Source organism: Camelus dromedarius, unplaced genomic scaffold, assembly GCF_036321535.1.
Source record: "Camelus dromedarius isolate mCamDro1 unplaced genomic scaffold, mCamDro1.pat HAP1_SCAFFOLD_35, whole genome shotgun sequence".
Classification (NCBI taxonomy): domain Eukaryota; kingdom Metazoa; phylum Chordata; class Mammalia; order Artiodactyla; family Camelidae; genus Camelus; species Camelus dromedarius.
Genome location: NW_026989813.1, coordinates 42,857 through 66,427, shown reverse-complemented (window position 1 = coordinate 66,427; position 23,571 = coordinate 42,857). Strand labels below are relative to the sequence as shown.

The 23,571-nt window shown below is 37.1% G+C and overlaps 1 pseudogene; it reads right to left on the bottom strand.

The window, feature by feature from the left end:
- Positions 1 to 5,221: 5,221 nt before the first annotated feature.
- On the bottom strand, positions 5,222 to 15,335 carry LOC135320832 (guanylate-binding protein 6-like; annotated as a pseudogene).
- Between the last annotated feature and the right edge of the window lie 8,236 nt (positions 15,336 to 23,571).

Below are 23,571 nucleotides of genomic sequence, written 5' to 3'. Positions count from 1 at the left end.
GGGCTCTTGGTTGGAAAGTAAATTCATGCAGCCACTGTGGAAAATAGTATGGAGATTTCTCCAAAAATCTCAAAATATAATTACTATATGACCCAGAAATTCCACTCCTGGGTATATAAAACCAAAACCAAAACCAAAACCAAAAACACTAATTTGAAAAGATACATGCATGTCAATGTTCATAGCATCATTATCTACAATTGCCAAGGTATGGAAGCAACCTAAGTGTCCATGAACAGATGAATGGATAAAGAAGATATGATATACACACACACAGAGATAGATAGATATAGATAGATAAGTATGTATAGATATTTATTGTATACTACACACACAAACACACACACACACACAAACAGGAATACTACTCAGCCATAAAAAATGAAATTTTGCCATTAACAGCAACATGGATGGACTTGGATGGCATTGTGTTAAGTGAAATAAGTCACAGAGAAAGACAAATACTATATGATATCAATTATATATAGAATGTATAAAATACAACAAACTATTGAATATAACAAAAACAACAACAAAAAAAGAAGCAGGCTCACAGATATAGAGAACAAACCAGTGGTTACCAGTGGGAAGTAGGGTGGGCAATAAAGGTGTGGAGGAGTGGGAGAAGTGGGAGTAACACACTATTGAGTATAAGACAGGCTACAAAGATGTACTGCACAACACAGGGAACATAGCCAGTATTTTGTAATAACTGCAAATTAAGTGGAAATGTAAAAGTTCTATAATAATTAAAAATTAAAAAAATAAAATAGAGTGTAGTACATTCTTACCATGGAATGTTATTCAGCCTTAAAAAGAAGGATATTCTAACACATGTTACAGTCTAAATAAACCTGAGGACATTATGCTAACTGAAATAAGACAGTCACAAAAAGAAAAATACTATATTATGTCATTTTTATGAGGTATTCAGGGTAGTTAAATTCATAGAAACAGAAAGTTTACTCACACTTACCAGGAGCTTGGGGAGAGGGAAATGGAGACTTGTTTATTGGATACAGAGTTTCAGCTGAGCATGATGCAAAGGGTTGGAGGTAGATAGTGATGATGATTGTAACATCTATGTGAATATACTAAATTCCACTATATTGTACACTTTAAATAGTTAAAATAGTAAATAGTTGTGCATATTTCATCAAAATAAAATAATTAGGTACTTTAAGTTGGAGGGAAATAGAACTTGATTGTCTGCATTTTCTATATTAATGGACAGTCAGCAGGGGCAGAGAGAGATTGGGGCCTTAGACCAAATATATCAGGGGAGGAATTCATTACTCATGTTTGATCAGGGACTGTTTCCTGGACTAAGAGTGGGCACCATATTCAATGCAGCCTGGGACCACTGTCCACAAAACAGTGGTCAGGGAATAAAATCACATTATCTGAAGTAAAAGGAATTCCATCCAAATAACACTGTTGAGTGGCACAACCACACTTCCATGGAAAAAGAGACACAAGGAAGAATATTCCAGAGTTGTCATATCAGTCCTAGTACAGTCATAGAAACTGAATCCACTTTAGTTTGTTTAAACATAATAAATTTGTACAGGTGATAAAGGAATAGAGATCAAAAAACACAAAATTCTAAACCAAAGCCTTTCCTTTTTTGCCTATAGTTAATGAGAGGGATATTTGTTACCCTTTGAAATAATAAACAAATGTCACACTTATTCATACATCCAACCATTAATCTTTTTATTCATTGTTTCAATCACCATGCACTCTAGGTTTTACCTTACTTAAAAGTTACCATATTTGGTCCTTAGGGCTCTATAATACACAATTATATCTCCAGGCAAGATGCACTAGGTTGAAACCAAACTTAAAAAATGACTATTTGGTTGCTACTTAGATTCTTGATCACTACACATAAAATATTTATATATATACACACATATACACATACATACACATACACATATCTATATACACACACACATATATATACACACACATATATATATATACATGTATATAATTACAATATTTATTTCTGCCTAAATAACATTATGTAAGGCCCATACACTGTGTAAGCTGCATGAGGACAAGATCTTTGCTTTTCTCTCTTTACATAATCCAGAACAATGGCAGGGAGGACATAAGAATTTAACAATGTAAATAATTAGAACCAAGCATTCCTTAATGAGGATTAGAATAGATGTGTGAATAAATTGTTAACTACTTTTTAAGCCTTTTTATTTTTCTAAGTGACCATTGTCAGTTTTATTATTTTTATTAAAAGAAAATAGAAACAGTATTTCAAAGAGATATCTGCACTCATGTTTATTGCAGCATTAACTACAGTAGCCAAGAAATGAAAGCAACATAAATGCCCAACACATGAATGGATACAAAAGATGTGGCACATATACATATACACAAGGGAATATTATTCAGTCACAAGGAAGGAGGATATCCTGCCATTTGCAACATCAATGGACCTTGAGCACATTATGCTAAGTGAGATAGGTCAGAGAAAGACAAGTACAGTGTGATATCACTTACATGTCGAATCTAAAAAAGACAAGGCTTCTCTTTGCTCTTCAATGCAGGGTGTGTCTAGTCCAAGGGATTAGAACATATGCTTAAGTCAAGCTCTCAGTGGGAACAGATATACAGATATTTCTGTAGAATAGTTTACTTTTCCATTAAACCCCATGATACATTGGTCACATATTCATTACTATATGGTTTCTTCTTTAAAAGGCAAAGCCATTCATTCTTCCTTCTGAACACTTGAAGCCACGGCTAGATGGAGTCATTTAAAGTCTCCAGTGAAGATGAGTTAACATCCTCACAGAGATACAGAGACTGTGGTGAATAAGGTCACAGAGGGGGAAACAGTACCTGAAAGAGTTTCTTCTGCTCCTCTGGTACTTAAGTCAACTTAGAGACCTTAATCTAATATCTAAAATCCAAACAATCTATTATCTCAGAGGTTTGGTGTGATCATGGAATTCTGGCAATTGAAAACAATCATACATTTGTCAGCTTTTTGTTTTTACAGAAGTTTCTTACTAAGTACCCTCTGTGACTAAACATACACTATGAAGATGTAAAGAAAATATATATATATATATATATATAAAATGGTGTCTGTCTTCAGACGAACTATACTTTTATTTGAAAAAAATACTAGACCAAGTTAGTTGCACCTGGGCCAAGACTGTGTTCATACCAGGATGTCATGTACCTCTAACAGGGAGACTGTGATGTCTTTTCAGGATCTGAGCATCACTCCTAGCTTGGATCCTGATTCTGAGAGTCCTTGAAGTGTTTGGGCATTCTCATTTCCCAGCATATGGATCCAAGTACATTTCCAGAGGTCCCCTAGGAGAGGCACTGTGAAAATCATTATCATTTATCCTCATCCCAGAGTTGCAAGGTCCTCTCTCCTGGGATCCTGCCCTCCCCTCCAGGTGATAGTTCCATCATCTGAAATTGGTTTAGACCAAAGCTAGGGATTATAACCTTTTATCAATGTTACCTCTCAGCTTCCTATAAATATCCTTGATTCCAATTGTTTCCTCCCCATTCTTTTTTTCTCTAAAGACACCTTGTTTTATTTGCAATATTCAGAATTTTCTCTGGTCAGGTCTGCTGGCTGCCACTCCAACCAAATTATAGACTGAATGTTTGAATGTGTTCTCCAAAATCCATTTGAGGAAACCCCAACTACCAATGTCCCAATGTGCTTGGAAATGGGGTTTGGGAGGGATTAGATAATGAGTGTGGGGCCTTCATGAATCTAATTAGTGCCTGTATAACAAAGAATCATGAGATTCATTCTCTCTGTCTCTCTCTCTCTCTGTCTCTCTCTCTTCACCATGCTAGGACACAGTCAGAACCTTGTCATCTGTAAAGCTGTAAGAGGACCCTTACCAAGAAAATAACAGTGCTGGCACAGTGCTTTTGGACTTACAGCCTCCAGAACTGGGAGAAATAAATGTTTGTTTTGTATGCCACACAGTCTATGGTAATTTGTTATAGCAGCCTGAGCTAAGACAAACCACGATGCTCATTACTCTCATTGTATGTACTTGAATTCTGATGTTTAAATGCCAACACCTGGCCTCTGTGTGTCTGGGTTTTCATTCCCCATTACTATCAAGGCATCCATTTCTGCAGTGGTGCATCACCCCTTCTGTACTTGCCTACAGCAGAGACGCCACCACTGAACTTAAGGATGATGGGAATTCCTCTCACCAGTGAATATTCTTAGTGTTTAGTAATTTGTTTCTAAACACTGTAAAAGTGTAATTGAAACCTATGAAGTAAAGGTTACTGTTGTTGAGATTTCAAGGGGTAACAGGAAAGTTCATACCTTATTTTTGAAGCAAATATAAGGGGTTAAAAAACAAGGCCAAAGCAAAAACAAGATTAGGATGCAAATGTTATTTTCTAGTATTCTGATCTTAGTCTTAGACCCCTTATTGAGCAGGCTAATGTCATTTCTGGAAGCAATGAGCAATTCCATTTATTCACATTCCGTTTACTATTTTATTATTAGTATTGTAGTTTGTTTTCTTTGTTATTCGAGAAATAACACAAGCTATCTTTGCAAAATTGAAAAGATAGAGTATATAATGAAAAGCATGTGTCCTTTCCATCCCTGATACCAAGCTGTCCTCTCCAGGAAGAACCAATGATACCAATTTCTAATGAATATTCCAGAAATGTACTATACATACATGTGTATGAGTGCCCAAAATAATTGCCTTTTTTTTTTTTACGGTGAACACATTATACAAACTCTTTTGTGCCTCATTTTTTCACTCTACATTCTATCTTCCAGATTGTTCTATATTTATACAAATAGAGCTCCCCTATCTATTTACTAGCAACCTAGTATTCTAGTATAAATGCATGCAAAATATATATTACCAAATTACATAAATGAGCATTAAGTGGTTTCCAATCTTTTGCCATTAGAAGTGAAGCCTCAGTGAAACTCTTGTATATATGTACATACACATATATATGATTTTGCACACATATATATTTCCTAAAACTGAACACACTATATCAAAGTGTCCATGCACTTATTCTATCTAATGTGGGCCAAGCATCAGTATTCTCTAGAAATCACTTTTTATATTTAAAGCATTGCTGGATGAAAGTGAAAAGCATGCACATCAGAAATAGGCCAGAGAACATACATATATATTGTATTATATATCTGATTTCTTTACAAGGAGAGCTACTTCTTTTTAAATAATGAGCTCACTACTGTCATAACATTACCAAGAATGTTAGCTGGGGCAGGCAATAATGAAGTGATTCTTTTGCCAAGGTTGTCCAAGGCTTGTGCAAGCAAGCAACTATCATCATTTTTAATATCAACAATCCTCTCTCCAAAATGATTTATCTCTGTACTCATCTCCTCACATTTATTTCTAAATCCTTCAGTACACAGATCTTCTTGGACCTAAAAAAAATAAAAATGTGGAAGGAAGTAAAACTTTTAAATCCCCCAGTTTTACAAGGATTACATTTTGTCAAACTTTAAAACTTTGTCAGACTATCTTTGTTTTATTCCTAAAATTATTCTCTCTTAATCATGAAAGGAGACTCTTGTAACAAGGAATATTTCCTAGTTTGGACCTAAATATTAAGAGGAAGTGTAGTTTACAGCCTTAATAATATTCATATACCTTAGGGTTTTCCAGGTGGCTAAGCCTGGCATGAGGACAAATGTAATATTTTCCAGTCAAAAAATGCGAATGAGAGGTAGCCTTGGTCTGTCTGCACTAATTCTCAGTCCCACTCAGGATGGCACTGTCACCCATATTGTAGAAATCTGTTATAAACACATGGCCCCTAAATTATAGAAATCTCTTATAAATCATGTTCAGATGAACAATGAGAGAAATCCCCCCAAGCCACATGATAGCTTGGGGATCTGTCCACACCTGGAGGCAATGCAGCAAGTGTAAAATCTATCATTTCCATGTGTTTTTAAGTCTGGACATTTCTGGTAGTTTTATGTCAGCACAGATCTACCTCAGGGCCTTGGGCTGAGCAGGTCTCCTGGTAAAAGTTAGTGATCTTGGTAGAGCATATTAGTTGTTGTTCATATTAAACACACATAGTTGGAATATCTGTTCAATCAAGCCCTGTGAGATCATTTTAAAATTCTCTAAATGGTTATTCAACCCTATTTATATTCTCTGAGGACTTGGAGTAGGGGGGGAATACTCATCCTGAACTCTCCAAAGTCTACTTACAGAGCCGAATTTAAAGGTTTTGGAAGGATTCAAAGGCTTCAGGGTTTTAATAAATCACAGGCAGGAGATGCACTTGTGATCTCTGCATGACCATGCTGTAACCTTCACCCATTCCTTCCTGGGGTACCAGGGCAAAGCTACCAAGCTCTACTACTGCCACAGCCTGATTCACCTTCAGCTGATGCTCCAATATCTTGTTTGGCTCTCTCAGCAGGTTTTCTCTTTCTCTCACCAGCTTCTCCATCATCTGGACTATGTGTTTCTGGAGACTTCTCTTCTGAGCCTCCACCTGCTGCTGCTGCTCCTGCAGTTTCTGTTTCAGCAGTTCCTGTTCCTTCTCAGCTGTCTCTTTCCTGGTCCACTCTTCTGCCCCAGGGAGGTATTAGAGAGGGAAAAAATAGGCAAGGATTGACCTCCACCCTCCTGAGCTCAGAGGCCAAACCAAATTGAAGAGAGTGGTAGGAAATCTCTTAAGTCCTCCCCCCACACCCTGTGTCCACACCATCGAGAGTACACTTCAGAATGTGAGAGAAAAGGCTCTGTCTGTCTGGCGTCCAATCACAGTTCCCTTTGCTGTTTCCAGGTGCAGCAGGGTTGTTCCACAGAAAGGAAGGAAGCTCCGGTATTGGGAAGGTTTTGCTCTCACAACTATCAGAGGGCACTGCAAGAACATACCCATCCCACTGTGAGCCCAGCCCTACCCCATACCTGCTATGGCCTTCTCCCCATCAGTAAGGGCTTTATCTGCCTGCGGGATTTCTCTAGTGCCACCTGGGACTTCAGAAATCTCTGGAGGAACTCATTTGCCTGAGGAACCAAGGAGGAGCACAGAAATTAGATTTCCAATAGGGAAATTAGTGCTGCAAAGACAACTAAGTCCATGTAACTTTTGCTTCATGTTTAAAGTTCCACAGTGGTTCCTTACAATGAGTCCAAGCTCCTTAGAGTGACCTGTCTCTCTCCAGTCTCTTGCCCAGTGCTACTTCCTTCTCCCCACTCTAGAATCCAGCCAGTCAGAATCATGTTCAGTTCTACAAACCCCAAATCTCTGGTGCTTTTACATATCTGCTTTCCCAGTGTGAAATAGTGCCTCTAAATTGTGCTGCTGTTCTCCTCTGCCACTAGCTGGTTATAACTTTAGACAACTTATTTTAACCTGCCTATGATTCTCAGTTCAGATCTTTAAAATGTTGATAATGTAGATGCTTCTTAATGCTATTTGAAAGATTAAGTTAAAGAGTCTAGGGAAAGAGCTTAACATTTTGGCTATAGGAAACAACAGTTCAATATATAATAGTTGCTTATTATTGTTGTTTTTTATTGTTATTATTATATTTGTTTCTAACACCTAAGTAGCTCTTTCCTGAGTGTTATAACTTGTCTATGTAGTTGACTTCCTTTCTCACTTGTGATCATCCTTGTGTACAAAGACTGAATTGTAAATTATCAGTGCTCAACACGTCAAATACGTTGTTGCATAAAAAAAAGAATAAATTCTGTTCTGTCTCTTGTGGATTTAAGAAATCTGTACTCATGTTTGGGAGTTGACATTTGTACTCTCTTCAGCAATAAATAGCATGCAGTGAACCTTAAGAGCCAAAGCTGTTTGAATGGCCCCATACTCTCTCTTTATGCATGCATGGAGCTGCATTCTCAATTTTCAGGAGACCTCTTTGACTATTCTGTAGGTTCCCCATTTTTCCCTTATTCCTCACCTTCACTCCTTTCATGGGCACTGGGTGATATTCCTTTTCAATAATTTCCTTTGCTTTCCTGTAGAGTTCATGACCTCCAGGAACAGAGAAAGTTCCTGCTGAGATACTTTTTATTAGTGTCTTTGAAAGCTGATCAAGTTTAGTCTGGCAGTATTTGATTGATGTCTCTTCATTCTGCATCAAGAAATCCTCTTTCTTCTTCTTTATGATTTCCTAGAGGGAAGAAAGATAGAGGGCTGTCACCAGAAGCAAGGAACAGAGGAAGTAAATTTCCAAAGGATCTGGTAGAAAAATTGGTCTAATTGGTCATGAGAAAAGTATTCTGTTGGAGGACATGTAATAAAACAGCAGTCACAAGATTTGATTTATTCACAGCTCTGAAAACTCTGGAAGACCATGGGGAAGTTCCCTAACCTCCTTTGGGTATTTCATCTGAGCTGTTGGAGTTGCATTACCTAATCTCTGTGGTTCCTTGAAGCTGCCACATTCAGTGATTCTGTCTGTCTTCAATGAAAGATACAACAAGGAGCAACCTAAGCTGAAAGTGGCCAGAGATGTGGATCTGAAAAGATAAATTTTGGTTCCCAGCCATAGGAGTGTGTTCACAGAAAAAGAAGCCAGCTAAAGAATGTCTTGGGTGTTCTGGACAGGCTTGGAATCCACAGAAGTATTTATTTTAAGAGGATATCCATACTAATTTTTCACTGAAGGTCAAAGAGAGTTCCAGATATACTGCCTGAGTTCTAGCAGTCAAAAAAGAAGGAAATGTAGTCCTTTGAAACTCTGTCCCTCATGAGAACATGGACTACTTTATCCCTGAGTAAGAGATGAGCCGTGGGACCAGTAACAACACTTCTAGGCTTCATTCTTCAAGGGGAGGGGACATATGATAAATATGAAGACAGATTACCACAAGGTTCTTCTGGAACTCCTGCTTGTCATCCTTGAAAGAGTGCTCCATGAAGACTGCAGGGGCTTCCCTCTCACAGGCAGCATGCTCCTCCAGCAGCTCCTGCAGCATGTCTGTGGGGAAGCTCACTCACTGGGCCATCTGCTCACTGTAGTGGTTGTCTGCCTTCTGAATGGCAGCTGAGTTCTCCAGCTGGGCCAGAGTTGTCACTGCGTTCTCCAAGTGAGGAACTGCTCCACTATTGCTAGTATCCATGTAGGTCACAACCAGAGTCCTCAGCCCTGAAGAAGCCAGGAAATTTAGGGGCTAAATATCAAGTTATCAGTCAATGGCTCCAGGATTCTGAGACTATGCTTCTAGGGTCATATACACAAGCACACACACAAACACACACACACACCCCTACCTCCTTCTACTATTATCACCTTCATTTTCCTACTGACTCTTCATTTTTATGGTTTTCCAGGCCACAGGGCTAAAAAAGTTAATATCTACTTCTATCTAACATACTAGGGGCTACCTGGAAAATACAGTTTCTCATTTTAAAAATTGAAAGCAATATAGATTACATAGATAGACAGATGAGACAAAGTGTACCATGTTTAATTTATTCCTAATTCTGAGCCTTTGAATGGATTTTCAGTGATTTATGGGCTAATATTTATTTCTGGACCACTATAAATTCTCAAAATATCTTTTGAATTCTCCTTGTGAAGAACACTTATTGTATAGGACTTCCTTTGAAAACATGCAGTATTCTGTTTTTACACCAAAAGAATGATTATATTCTAAGTGGAGGATGTTTTCAGATAAGTGGGAGCCACCGATATCATTGACAAAAATTGCAATTTGGAGGAGGAATTTGTAAAGCCCCCAAAGTGAGATAATTATAAAGTATACATATTTCTTCATGGAGTATAAATGTCTGTAAAAGCAGAATTCTTTATAGAATCAAACAAAAATTGTAGAAAGCACATTATATAAAATATTCAACACATAGCAGTCCCCATGGAAATGGGAAAATGGGACTCACCTTTCCCAGTGACCATGATTCCTTCTGTGAGGGTCTTGGTCCTTGCATCAGTGAAGATGTAAGAACAGAAATTTTTTGTTTGCTCCTGGAATTTAGGATCCAGTTGGTCTTCAGATACCATCCCAATATTGGCTAGAATTTTTTTTTTCCTATGTTGGCCAGTCAAAGACAAAACACTTCCATCTTGGAAATAAATGCCTGATGCAGTCTCTGGGTAGATTGCATGTTTGGGCTTTGGGATTCTTCCCTGAGGGACAGAAAAACAGCGATTAGAGTGTGTAGAGTCTTCAGGCGAGGGGATTACAGGTGTTCATGGCAGGGATTTGTGTGTCTTTGCCATTTCTACACATAGAAATCTTTTAACATAGACATTCAATACTTCTTTGCACATCAGACTTATACCAATGATATAACTGCAGAGAAATTTAGGGAGACATCTGATCCAGTAAAGGAAACCTATGGCTGGTCTCTCCAGACATGCACATAGTAGAGTGGTTGTCTATGATGTGTTTGCTTAACTAGCAGCTAAAAGAATGAAAGGTCACATGAAACTTTCTGCTCAACTCAACCTCATGTAGGAATTGAGCTGTGGAACCAAAAACAGAGCTACAGACAAGGGATCATGGACAGTAATTGGAATATTAGGAATGACATCCTCATTATTTAAGGAAAACTGTTTTGATGCTAAAAATAATTGATGCAGTGTTATCTATTTTTTAGTAAAAACCTCTGAAGTATAAATGTACATGAAATGTAATTTTAAGGTATCACCACTAATCTATAAACTCTTTGAGGTAAATGATTATATCTGGTCCTCTCCTGCCAGCCAATTTCTTAATATCTGTTTTGAGAAATCATAAATAGAAACGTGAAAGGAAGAATGAATAAATTGGGATTGATATTTCTCTCAAGGTTTCAATAGACACACATCCTTGGAAATGTAACCCATGAAAATAATTTATTACCTTGTAATTAAATCATGGGTAAACATGTGGGAATTAGGAGAAAGCTATGATGTGGAAGGTAAAATGAATGTTCTAATAATTGTCAATATTATTGAAAAGGCATAGATTGTAAAGACAGTCACTTCAGGTTTATTTACAACATAGAATCATTTTGTAGATGATATAATTATACAGGATTAGAAAGTTTTATATCCCTGTTTGAAAAGAATAATATGTGAAATCTACATTTTGTTCATTAGATAAGCTTTTCACTGCAGTTTCATGTCTAACAATTAGCTGATTAGTTGTTTTCTTCAACAGAGACAAATTGAAGGAATAGGAAACACAGCATCCAGTCTTTAGAATGTTTCAGCACCCATTTAAATCTGGATGCTAAATTTAAAGATGTATAAAAAACAAATTGGTTTTGAGTAATTTCACTTTACACTTTACTTTTCTTGAGTAAACTTCAACTGTAGCCCCTAGATCTTTGCAACCCACTTTCCAGCCACCATTTCCACAGACTTTGATTTAGTCTCAAATACAAATGCAATCACAGAGATGAGGGATATTGTTTAGTAGATCCCACACTCTATTGGACCGTACACTGCCCAGGCCATACTCTGATACATGGAATCAGCTTCAGGGCATTCTCCAATTACTCATCTTCTCTGATAGGCTGACCACATAACTGCAACTCCAGGGTGAAATCCCATACATTCCAGATAAAGTCTGGAAAGAAATTCACAAATTCTGTGGAATCTTCTACTCTATCAGGTGTTTGAGAGGACTTTGCCCTCCCTGATGTTTTGCAAGCTCTGTCGCATAACTAAGATTTGGTTAGGGAAAAGAAACTCACTACCAACATTTCCCAAATTTCTCTAGTATAAAAATATTATAAACACACTCTTTTGCCATGGGTCCCCTCTGCTCCACCCAAGAAAACTAAATGACAGGAAAGGAGAGACTGACTCTATCCTCATTCCCATGAATTCAGTGAAACATGGTGGTTCAGGACCTGGAAGGATACTGCAGATGCTCCAGGGCCTGGTGGTTGATGGTGCTCATGCTGTTCTAGACAAAGCTGCTGCACAGAACCACGGCCAGGGCAAAGATCCATGAATCCTTCTTAGACTCATCCTAGAAAGCACATTAGAACAAGAGAGTTAGAAGTTTACCCCTACATTAGAAATTCTTCTGTACACTTCTTCAATCATGGTTTCATTTATTATTTCAGCTAACATACTCACCACGCAAAGAAATTGCTTGAAGACAGATGCAAATGCAGATATCAACTTTGACAATTACAGAGACACTTCTTGTGTTTGCAAATTTTTCATATATAAAAGGATTCTAATGTTCACAGTGCTTTCTTTTTCCTCAATTGGATAAAGTAAAATAACATACACAGAAAAACTAATACAGTACCTGTTGTGTAATTAGGAATTCAGTGATGAGTGTGGGCACTTATTCATTCTGCATATATTTATTAATCAGAGTCCATGTAAAATATACCATAGTTGGCATAACTGGGTATTTAAATTATATCCAATCAATAAATACTTGCAGGAAGCTACTAAATATCCCCCACTGTTCTTAGATTTTAAAAAAGCAATGCTAAAAATGAAGATTATTTCTTTCAACATGACTATTTCAAAGCAGTGGACAAACATCCATAACAGTATTGCAAAAAAGATAGAAGTATCTGTAAAAGGCTTACTCTCAGTAATGTATATAAGCAGTGAAACCTATAGCTATAACACTAAACTAAAATTTAGAAGTCTATCAAGGAAGAACAGAGCTATGAAATTTGGAGAAAGAATATATAATCTGAAAGCTTCCTCAAAGTCTTGAGCTGAATATTAAAGAACTGGTATATGTGGAACTGAAGAAATGAAGGTGATCCCATAGACAGGAAAATCCAGAGAAACAAAATTAGAGATGGGAGAAGACAGGGGTCTTGTCGTTAGAGTCACTTGAGGGCAGAGGGCAAGTGGAGAATTTAAGGTGAGCTTTCATACAGCCTAATTAAGGGCCTTAAAGCCCAGGCTAATTTGTATAAATCATAGCATTGTCTAAATAATGGCATAAACTGGAAATTGTTTTTTATTATAAATGGTATGTAAAGTTGCTCCCAGTGCAAATGCAAAAACTGTGGTTTATGTTGAGAAGATTCTAAATGGGAGTATGGGGGGGATAAGAGTTTATTCATTACTTTCTTTCCCAAAAACCTACTTTTTAAAAATAATCAATTAGGATAAGAAGCAGTAACAGTTATGACAAACAATTATTTCAACAAGAAGATTATATCATTTTTTGATATAATAAGCTTTAAAAATAAGCACAGACTTTCTAACTCCCGTTGAGGAAAAAGAGAGAGCTATAAAAATGTAGGTATTATTTCCAAATAAATCTCAAAAGGGGGAAAGGAGGGATAGTTCATTTCACCCATTAGCAGAAAGCTAAAACACCAAAAATCCATTTTAAAATGTTTCTTGTAGGACAAAAATTTACTTTTATAGAACTTGCACATTCAGAGGTGTCTCACAGATTTCCAGAACACTCTGTGAGTAGTTGATGAACTACATCATGGAAAATGTATACCCGTCCCTTAAATCCAACCCTCAAATACACTCTTCACCTTGTAGCTAAGAAGGTGAATCAGAAATTTTTCCTCACTCACAGATTGATACTTCTCCTCTTTCTTAGTTATGCTTAACTGTAAGCTCTCAAAACCAGTCAGGTGCTGCCTGGATTGCCTTTCAAAACTGAAGGACTTATTCCCCCAGCTGTTGGGAGTTCTGGTGGAAGACAGTCTTCAGGTGTCAGCCCTCTTAATTAGAAAGGCTTCTGGAGAAGCTCTTCAAAAATGTATCAGCAACCTTGTCCCAAACTCAGGATAACTCAAAAAAGCCATTCCAGCCATGGAGCTCCCATGAAATTCCCAGAAATTGGGGATTGCAATGCAATGTAATTTCTTCTTCTATCCAGCCTGCTTCTTTCCCAATTACATGGTACTAAATCTGACTGCAGGTAATGTCTTGTCAATTGAACTAAAGACTCTTTTAGGGCAGGACCTTAACTTTGGTCACTGATATCTACAATGCTAAGTCCAAAGGCCTGGATCTCAGCTGTTCAATAATGACTTACTAAATGTAATCAAGTCATCCACACAGTGCCAAGAAATAAAAGAATTTATCTAAGACACCATGATATCTTACCTAGAAGTGAGATTCAAACAAATCATAGTTTGCCTTATTTACTATAATTGATTTCTAGATTTTACAGATTAAAGCAGTAAAATTTCTAGGACCATGGAGAGATAAGGGGAAAATCCAGAAGAAAAAGTATTTAACTGACTTTCTGCTTTACCATTCACACATCCCCCAGGCTCTAAGTGTCCAGAAGGACCACCAGAGTATGATTGGGCTTGCGTGGGTGAGGCACACACCACATACAGATGCCCTTGGTTTCAGATTGCATTGTAGAGCCTAGAGGAAAGCCTGTGAGGAGAGGGGAGAAAGCAGCATTCAGTTAGAGCAGATAATCTAAACCACCAAGGGGCTACAGAGTCAGATCTATTGGAATGTCAGTATCCCAGCATACGAGTTGGTGCTTTCTCCATTTCCTCAGGAATGTCCTACTTTGTGTGTCATCTGTTTCAAGGAGGAAGGAATATTAATTGTGATAAAGATACCAAGCAAGGGCTCAACATAGAGGCAAAGGGGAATCCATGAATCAGACAAAATGGAAGTCACTGATAACCATAACAAGAGTATCTTGAAAGAATGGTGAGGTTCAAAGCCAGAGAGAAATGGACTGAAGACAGACATGGGAAGAGAAAAAAGTGTAAAAAAGAAAATCAAGATTATATTGTTTGTCAGACAAATTTTTCAAAAGTGGGGAGAGGTGTTAGCCACAGTAGTATATGACATACAGGAAATATTTTTAAGATTATAGACATTTGAACACATTTATATGTTGATGAGAATAGTCCATAAAATAGCCAAATGTGTTTCAAGAGAGAGTAGACACAATTGCAAGAGTCCAGTGCTTAAGCATGTAAAATAAGGTAGGATTGTGAGAATTGGTAGGAGAAATTTTGCTTTACAGGAATAAAACATACAATATGATAATGAATTACAGTAAGACAGTGATTTAGCAGTGAGAAATAAGAGTGGAAAGTTGACTTGTTAAGAGAAGTTTGGTTCTCCCTACACATGATCAGGACAAAACTTAAGAAGCTGAGGTATTAGCTAGAATCAAGCAATTGGTCCTTGACCCAGTACAACACTCACCATGATTCTGACCTGCAAGATGGTTCATCAAGTAGGATTTGCCTGTATGATATGGTCCTACAATGGCCACCACCAGCTCTGGCAAAGAAATCTCACCAAGAATCTGCAGAGATTTTTGGTTCACTGACAGCACCTTGACACTTTCCAGCAGACAAATTGGGTCCATCATTTTGGGTCTGGATGCCATGGCAACCTGCCAACCTAGAAGAGCTTCTTAGTGGAAATCAGATTATAAAGCCATTCTCTAACTCAGACTTATAAAAAGCATCTATCAACTTAGGATAAGGTAAGAGTTCTGTGCTTTCCATTAGACAAAATGTAACCTAGAATTAGCATACTGCAGAGGTTTTCCCCCATCATTCCCTCAAGTCTCTCATGATATTGGTAGTGAAATAATATAATATCACTTTCTAAACTGTTATTTCAAAATAATAATATAATTAAAGTTATTGTTATGATGCACTGAAGGCCTACAATATACCAAGCCCTTTGATAATAACTTACATATCCAGCTAAACTGATATTCACAAGAGACTGAAAGTTAGAAATTAATATAACTACTTTGGAAATGAGGTAAATGGTTCTCACAAAGGCTGAGTGAATGTCATTGAGAAAGGATTGAAAATCTACATACTTGAGCAAAATGACAGACTAGCAAACTCTAGGCTCTTGTTTCCCCAAGGAGACATAAACAATAACCAAAATACTGGCTAGAATAACCTTACAGTAGTTCCATAAAACAGTCAAAGGTCCAAAGCAACCAACCAAATACCATATCAAGAAACAGACTCATTCAAAATGGTAGGAAATTCTGTGGTTTTTCTGTTGCCCTCGGTCCCCATTGTGGTAAGGTCTTTAAGGAAGTGGCAAATCATTTCCAAATTCCCTCCCCTGATTCAGAGAGAGGGAATTTTATGTTCTAATCTGTCAGGGCTGCCTCTTCAGGTCTCTGTTTCACCTCACATGAAACTCAGGGAAGGGTGGCAGAGGGGTAGGTGGTGGTAAAACTTGGATATCAGGTGGAAAGAAGCAGCAGGTATTTCTCAAGGAAAAATGTGGAGAGACAGCTCCACAGATGCCTAGAGCAAGAGGTTACCAGTGAATATATAAAATAGAATATCTAAGGCATCAATTGAATTTCCAATTCCCTTTTTCAAAATAAACAGAGCAGAACAGACTGCATTTACAATGTTCTGACATCTCATGGGCTGCCTGAAGGACTGTTATCTTTTCCCTTATTTGGATCTTAGGCAAGGAGAAGCAGTGGGCATTGCTTGGGAAAGCTGCAGGGAGAATGACCTACAGACACCTATGACAAGATATTATGGGTGTGTGATATTGAGATGTATAATAAGAAATACAAATTTGATCATTGTCCTTATTCCTGGTATATAGCTCTTAAAACCCTATGTGATGAGAGAGATGAAATTATTTTTCTTGTAACTTTTGGTCTTTTGTCCTCAATTCCTAAAATAGCTCCAGACTGATAAAGATGAAAGGAGAGTCTTTTGTTATTTATAACAAGCACCTTTCAACCACAACTGAGTTTATGTTAATGAGGTGATTTTTTAAAGCCCCTAGATCACTACAGAATGGAGTTGGTTGCTAGAGGAATCAATGTTATTAGAAAGTTGCAACATTTATCCTGATGCTCCAACCACTGGGGAGCAGAGAAGAGTTGAAAGTTGAGTTAATCACCAATGACCAATAGTTTACTCAACCATATCTATCTAAGAAGTCCTCTATTAAAAAAATAAATAAAACCTAACTGAAGGGGCTCAGAGAGTTTCTGGCTTGATGAATATGTGGAGGTTGTTAGAAGGTGGCACATCCAAAGGGGTCATGGAAGCTCCACACGCTTTTCTCGATATCTTTCCCTTTGCATCTCCTATTTTGCTGTTTATAGGCTGTATCCTTTTTAAAAATAAACCAGTAATCTAGTAAGCAAACTATCCTTCCTGAGTTCTTAAGCCATCCTAGCAAATCATTGAACCTGGGGAAGAGATGGGAAACTCCAATGTACAGCCAGTTAGTCAGAAACACAGGTGACAACCTGGACTTGTAATTGCATCTGAACTGAGGAGAAGTCTTGTGGGACTGAGCCCTTAATCTGTAGGGTATGAACTAACTCTTGGAAGTTAGTGTCAGAATTGCTTATTGTGAAAAAATGCTCACGTATGTGCTGACCAGAAATAAGTATAGAGAATAGAAAGTTGAGAAGAGAAACTGAATTTTTCTTTTTCTTTTCAGGGTGGAGACACAATAGACAATCAAAAGTTCAAAGGAGACATCCTTTGGGAAATTAATATACTTAAAAGGAGCACATATATGGGAAAACTGAAAAAGCAACACACAGGCCCAGGGAAGATGCATGCTCAAAAAAGCCTAAAAAGACGTTACAACTTCTCCTAAGCTTAATCCCAAGTTTCAAAATCAAGAGCCAGCTTAGGAAAAGACTTCCTTGTCAAAAGGCCAGTATGCAAAGAATGGGAAATGTGACTGCTTTCATAAATGCTCAACTTTCAGGGGGTGGGAAGGTAATAACTCAGTAGTAGAGCATGTACTTAACATGTCCAAGATCCTGGGTTAAATACTGAGTACCTCCACTTACAATAAATAAATAGATAAATAAATATCCAATTTTTCAACAACAACAACAAAAATCACAAGGCATACAAAATAAATGAAAATGTGGCCCTTCCAAATGAAGAAACTAAAGTGGTTAAAAAAAAAAAAAAAAACCCGAGGAAACATATGCATTAGATGTTTTAGGCAAAGACTTTAAAATAACTTTTTTAAAAATATGCTTAAAAAGCTAAAGGAAAACTCAGAAAAATAACTAAAGAAAATCAGAAATACAATATGTGAACAAAATTAGAAAATGAACAAGGAGATAAAAATAATAAAAAAAGGAACAAAACTGAAATTCTGAGGCTGGAAAATAGAATAAATGAATTTACACATTTTCTACAGGGAATTAGCCTTGGGGGTAAAGCTCAGGGGAAGAGCATTTGAATACATATAAAGGGGATTAGACTTGCACAGGCAAAAAGACTCAGCAAACTTGAAGACAGGACATGTGAAATTATCAAGTCTCAGGAGTAGAAGGATGAAATAATTTTTTTTAAAGTGAATACAGCCTAAGAAACTTATGGGATACTGTCACATAGACAGTTATATGCATTATGAAAGTCCCTAAAGCAGAAGGGAGAGGCAGGGCAGAGAGATTATTTGAGGAAATAATGGCTAAAAAATTCCCAATGCAATGAAATATATAAATCTACAAATGCAAGATATTCAACAAACTCCAGTAGGATAAATAATCAGAGACCAATGCTGAGGTATATTATAATCAAACTGTCAAAAGACAAAGAGAGAATCTTGAAAGCAACAAAAAGCAGTAACTCATCACATCCAATAAGATTGTCAGTCAATTTATCAACAAAATATTTGGAGGCCAGAAGGCAGTGGAATGATATATTTAAATTGCTAAAAACTGAGTGATGGGGTAGGGGGGAACCTACCAATGAAGAATACTGTTTCCAGAGGAGGGGGGTCAAGATGAGGGATAATAACTTCTCACAGAAAAGTGACTGAAAACTGGCAGAACTCCTATACAAACAAGATTTCAAGAGATATTTCCACATAATTAGGGAGGAGTAAAAACTTCAGGTTGGGACCTGTGCACCTAGGGAAGGACTAAGAAGAAAAGGAAGACTGTGCAAACAGACCCTAACCCTGAGGAGTGAGTAGGTCAAGCCACAGACTTGGCATCCCAGTCCTGGGATCCTACACAGAGGAGACAATTCCCCTTGGCTACTTGGAGAAAGACTGAAACAGATAGAAAGCCTGGAGAAGCCTAGACTAGAAGGAGTGAATGGGTGCTGGTTTGCCACCAGACAGGTTGGAGACAGGTCAGCCTGAGCAACTACCACCTTACTGTACACCCCAGGAAGATTTTCTATTCAAATAACAACAAAAAGAGTACTGTTGTGGTTATATCTATATGAGATAAAAAAATGTATTCGAAGCACTGTTAAAAGAGACAAAGAAGGACATTATGTTAAAAGAGTCAATTTTATCTAGAAGATAAACAATTCTTAATATGTATACCTGAACATTAGAGTTCCAAAATATATGAAATAAACATTGACAGAATTGAGCAACAGATCACTCAACAATAATAGAATAGTTTAATACCTTACTTGCAATAATAGGTAGAAATAACAGAGTACTTGGATAACACTATAGATTAATTGAACCTAACAGACATATACAGAACACTCCCATCCAACAACAAGAGAAAACACGTTTTCCCAGATGGGCATGGAATATTTCCAAGAATAGACCATATTTTAGGCCACAAAACAAGTCTTAACAAGTTTTAAATGTTAAACTCATACAAAGTATCTTTTCTGAACCCAATGAAATGAAACTGGAAATTAATAGATGGAATAAAACTGCAAAGTCTACAAATATGTGGAAACTAAACAAAATACAATTAAGAATAAAAATAAACTACCTGAACATAATGAAGTCTATATATGGAAAAATGCACAGGTAACACCATCCTCATAGGTAAACTACTGAAAACTATTCCCACCCTCCTGCCTCCACTTTTTGAGAAGGAGACTGCACACTTTAGGTCAATGTTCCCACACAGTTGCTTCTTCTTCCACTTGCCACTCTTCTTCTGTTTCAAGAGGATGTCCTGAATCTTGAGAGATTTAGGCCAAGGTACTTAGCTGAGAAGGGTCAGGATTTTTGCAACTTAATCCCATAAATGAAAATAAGAATGAAAATGCAAATATTGTTTTATATTATATTCAGAGACATATACATATATTTAGAGAGAGGAAGCAAATCTAGGAAAATGCCACCAGTGGGTAAATCTAGGTGAAAAGGATATGAGATTCCCTTGTAATTGTTTTCCAAGGCAAATTTGATTTTAAAAATTAAGTATTAAAAACAATTGTACCATGGTTCTTCTGGCATATTTCCGATTGGCATTATATTAAAATTTCCCTATAATATCTATGCATATTTCATAATCAGACTATATAAACATGATATTATATTCAAATGTCTCAACTATTCAGTTCCATATTTATAGGTCAAGTATTCAAGATGCCTCAAATACTATCAAAAATATTTTTTAAAAATACCAGCTTAATCAGTTACTACTTGTGTGGCCTTAAACAAGAAGCCTCACCTAGTTAAACCTAAGTTTTTAAAAATAATTATAGGGGTAATTTGAAACAAATGGTAAGTCCAGTCTGGAGGATGTTTTGATAATAAAATCAGATAAGTCAAAGCTTATATATGAGCATAGAATGCAGCACAAAATGGGATTTCAGTGCATGCTTACTGAATTAGATGGAGATTTATCCACAACATCTACACTAAACAAATTGGGTTACATATTTGAACACAATCTGCAAACTTCAGGTTACTAAGAAACAAGGTCTATAATTTTTTTTTTTTCAGAGAAAAGCAGCAAGAAAATTCAAACACTGCTCCTGCACCATCTCCTTTTGTCTGATTCTTCATTGTGGGAGAAAAGAATACAAAGGTAAAACAGGATCCTCTAACAGCTACATTATAATGACTAGAGTTGTCCAGTCCCCCTCTTTAAATGGAAAACTTAAAGGAAGCTGCAGGAAAATGTGAGAGAAACAACTTTATAAAAACCAGGTCTGCGGAATAGAATAGAAAGCCCAGAAATGAACCCACAGGCTTTTGGTCAACTAATCTTTGACAAAGTAGGCAAGAATATACAATGGAATAAAGATAATCTATTCAGCAAATGATTTTGGGAAAACTGGACAGCAGCATGTAAATCAATGAAGCTAGAACATTCTCTTACACCATACACAAAAATAAACTCAAAATGGATCAAATGTTTAAACATAACACAAGATACAATAAACCTCCTAGAAGAAAACATAGGTAAAACATTATCTGACATACAGCTCAAAAATGTTCTCCTAGGGCAGTCTACCCAAGCAGTATAAATAAAAGCAAGAATAAACAAATGGGGCCTAACTAAGCTTACAAGCTTCTGCACAGCAAAGGAAACCATAAGTAAAACAAAACAAAAATATAAGGAATGGGAAAAAATTTTTGCAAATGATGAAATCAACAAAGGCTTGATCTCCAGAATATATAAGTAGATCATACGACATAATAAGAAAAAACCAACAGCCCAATTCAAAAATGGGCAGAAGATCTAAACAAGCAATTCTCCAAGGAAGAAATACAAATGATCAATAGGAACAAGAAAAAATGCTCAATATCACTAATTATCAGAGAAATGCAAAACAAAACTATAGTGAGGTATCACCTCACAACAGCCAGAATGGCCATCATTCAAATGTCCACAAATGACAAAAGCTGGAGAGGCTGTGGAAAAAATGGAACCCTCTTACACTGCTGGTGGGAATGCAGTTTGGTGCAGCCACTGTGGGAAACAGTATGGAGATTCCTCAAAAGACTAGGAATAGACATAACATATGACCCACTGATCCCACTCCTGGGCATATATCAAGAAGGAACCCTACTTCAAAAAGACACCTGCACCCCAATGTTCATAGCAGCACTATTTACAATAGCCAAGAGATGTCAACAGCCTAAATGTCCATCAACAGATGACTTGATGAAGAAGAAGTGGTATATTTGTACAATGGAATACTATTCAGCCATAAAAACTGACAACATAACGCCATTTGCAGCAATATGGATGCTCCTGGAGAATGTCATTCTAAGTGAAGTAAGCCAGAAAGAGAAAGAAAAATACCATATGAGATCTCTCATATGTGGAATCTCAAAAAATTTTAAAACGAATATAAATACAAAACAGAAACTGACTCATAGACATAGAATACAAACTTGTGGTTGCCAAGGGGGCAGGGCAGGGGGAGGGACAGACTGGGAGTTCAAAACTTGTAGATACTGACTGGCATATGCAGAATACATAAACAAGATTATACTGTATAGCACAGGGAAATATATACAAGATCTTGTGGTACCTCACAGTGAAATGTGTGACAATGAATATATGTATGTTCATACATAATTGAAAAATTGTGCTTTACAATGGAATTTGACACAAAATTGCAAAATGACTATAACTCAATAAAAAATGTTTTAAAGAAACAGACCTGTGATTTCTTAGCTGTGAATAAGCCACATAATTTTTAACATCAAATTAACAAACTGCAGCTATTCAATCCTGTTCCAGGTTGGTTTTCAAAATGTCATCTACAGAAAAAAAATCACCCAGAGGGATTGTTAAACCTAGGTTGTGTATGTATAAAACATGCTACAAATGATTCCAATGTTCTTATGAAAAACAAACCCACAAATGTGGGGGCGGGGGTTGGGGGACAGGGGAAGAGAGAGAAAAAGAGGGAGGAAGAGGGATCCAGAGAGACAGAAAGAGAAAGATAGTTTTGATGTGATCGTAATGTTTAACTAATAAAGGTCAGGGGTGAGGGGACTAAATTTATCTCTACATAGAGATTTACAGAGCTCTCACTGTGAGCTTTCTTAAATTGACTAATAGAAACATTAAAAAGAAACAATTTCTATGGTTGACAGTTCCCTATAACCTCCTTGCCAGGGACGGTCTTATTCTCTGAATTCTAATGCCAGCCCACAGAACTTGACAGAGGAAGACAGGCAGGCCCCCAGGAGGACTCTCTCAAGGAGAAGAACATCGAGGGGGACACAGTGTGTCTGGCTGTCACTTTGCAGCTGCTACTGGTACATACAGAGAAGCTGAGCTTCCTTTGAACTAAAGCCAGCCACAGACCACTGCATGCCAGACAGCAGGCCACTTGCCCTTCCTCAGGTGTCACTTTGAATCTGAAATCAATCTTGCTAACTACTACATACAGAATAGATAAGCAACAAAGTCCTATTGAACTATATTCAGCATCTTGTAATAACCTATAATGAGAAAGAATATATGTATATCAATCACTGTTTTGTACACAAGAAACTAACACAGCATTGTAAATCGAATCTATTTCAATAAAAACAGAAAAGACATCAATTTTGCACTGCATGTAAAAGACAAGGACATACCTGCTCCACACACTGGGGATAAAAGAACGGTTCTCAGTGCCTCTCACACCTTGCTCACTAGCTCCTCCTACCAGTCTGACTCTCCTTCATGAAAGCTAAAAAAGAGCGAGGAGGTTCATCTTTTCTTGGTCCATCTAGTATGATGGTAATAAAACTGAAGCTGAAAGCAAAAGTAATTCATGCTGTTTTTCAGTTAGCAGAGTCATGCTAGATCCACTGATTCCATTTCGAATATGGGTGTGTAGTTCATGGTGAGAGGAGATTAGAAAAAGCTATTTAATAGTCACATCTTAACACATGCCACCGCTTTCTGTGGGCTGCCCTGCACTGGAAGG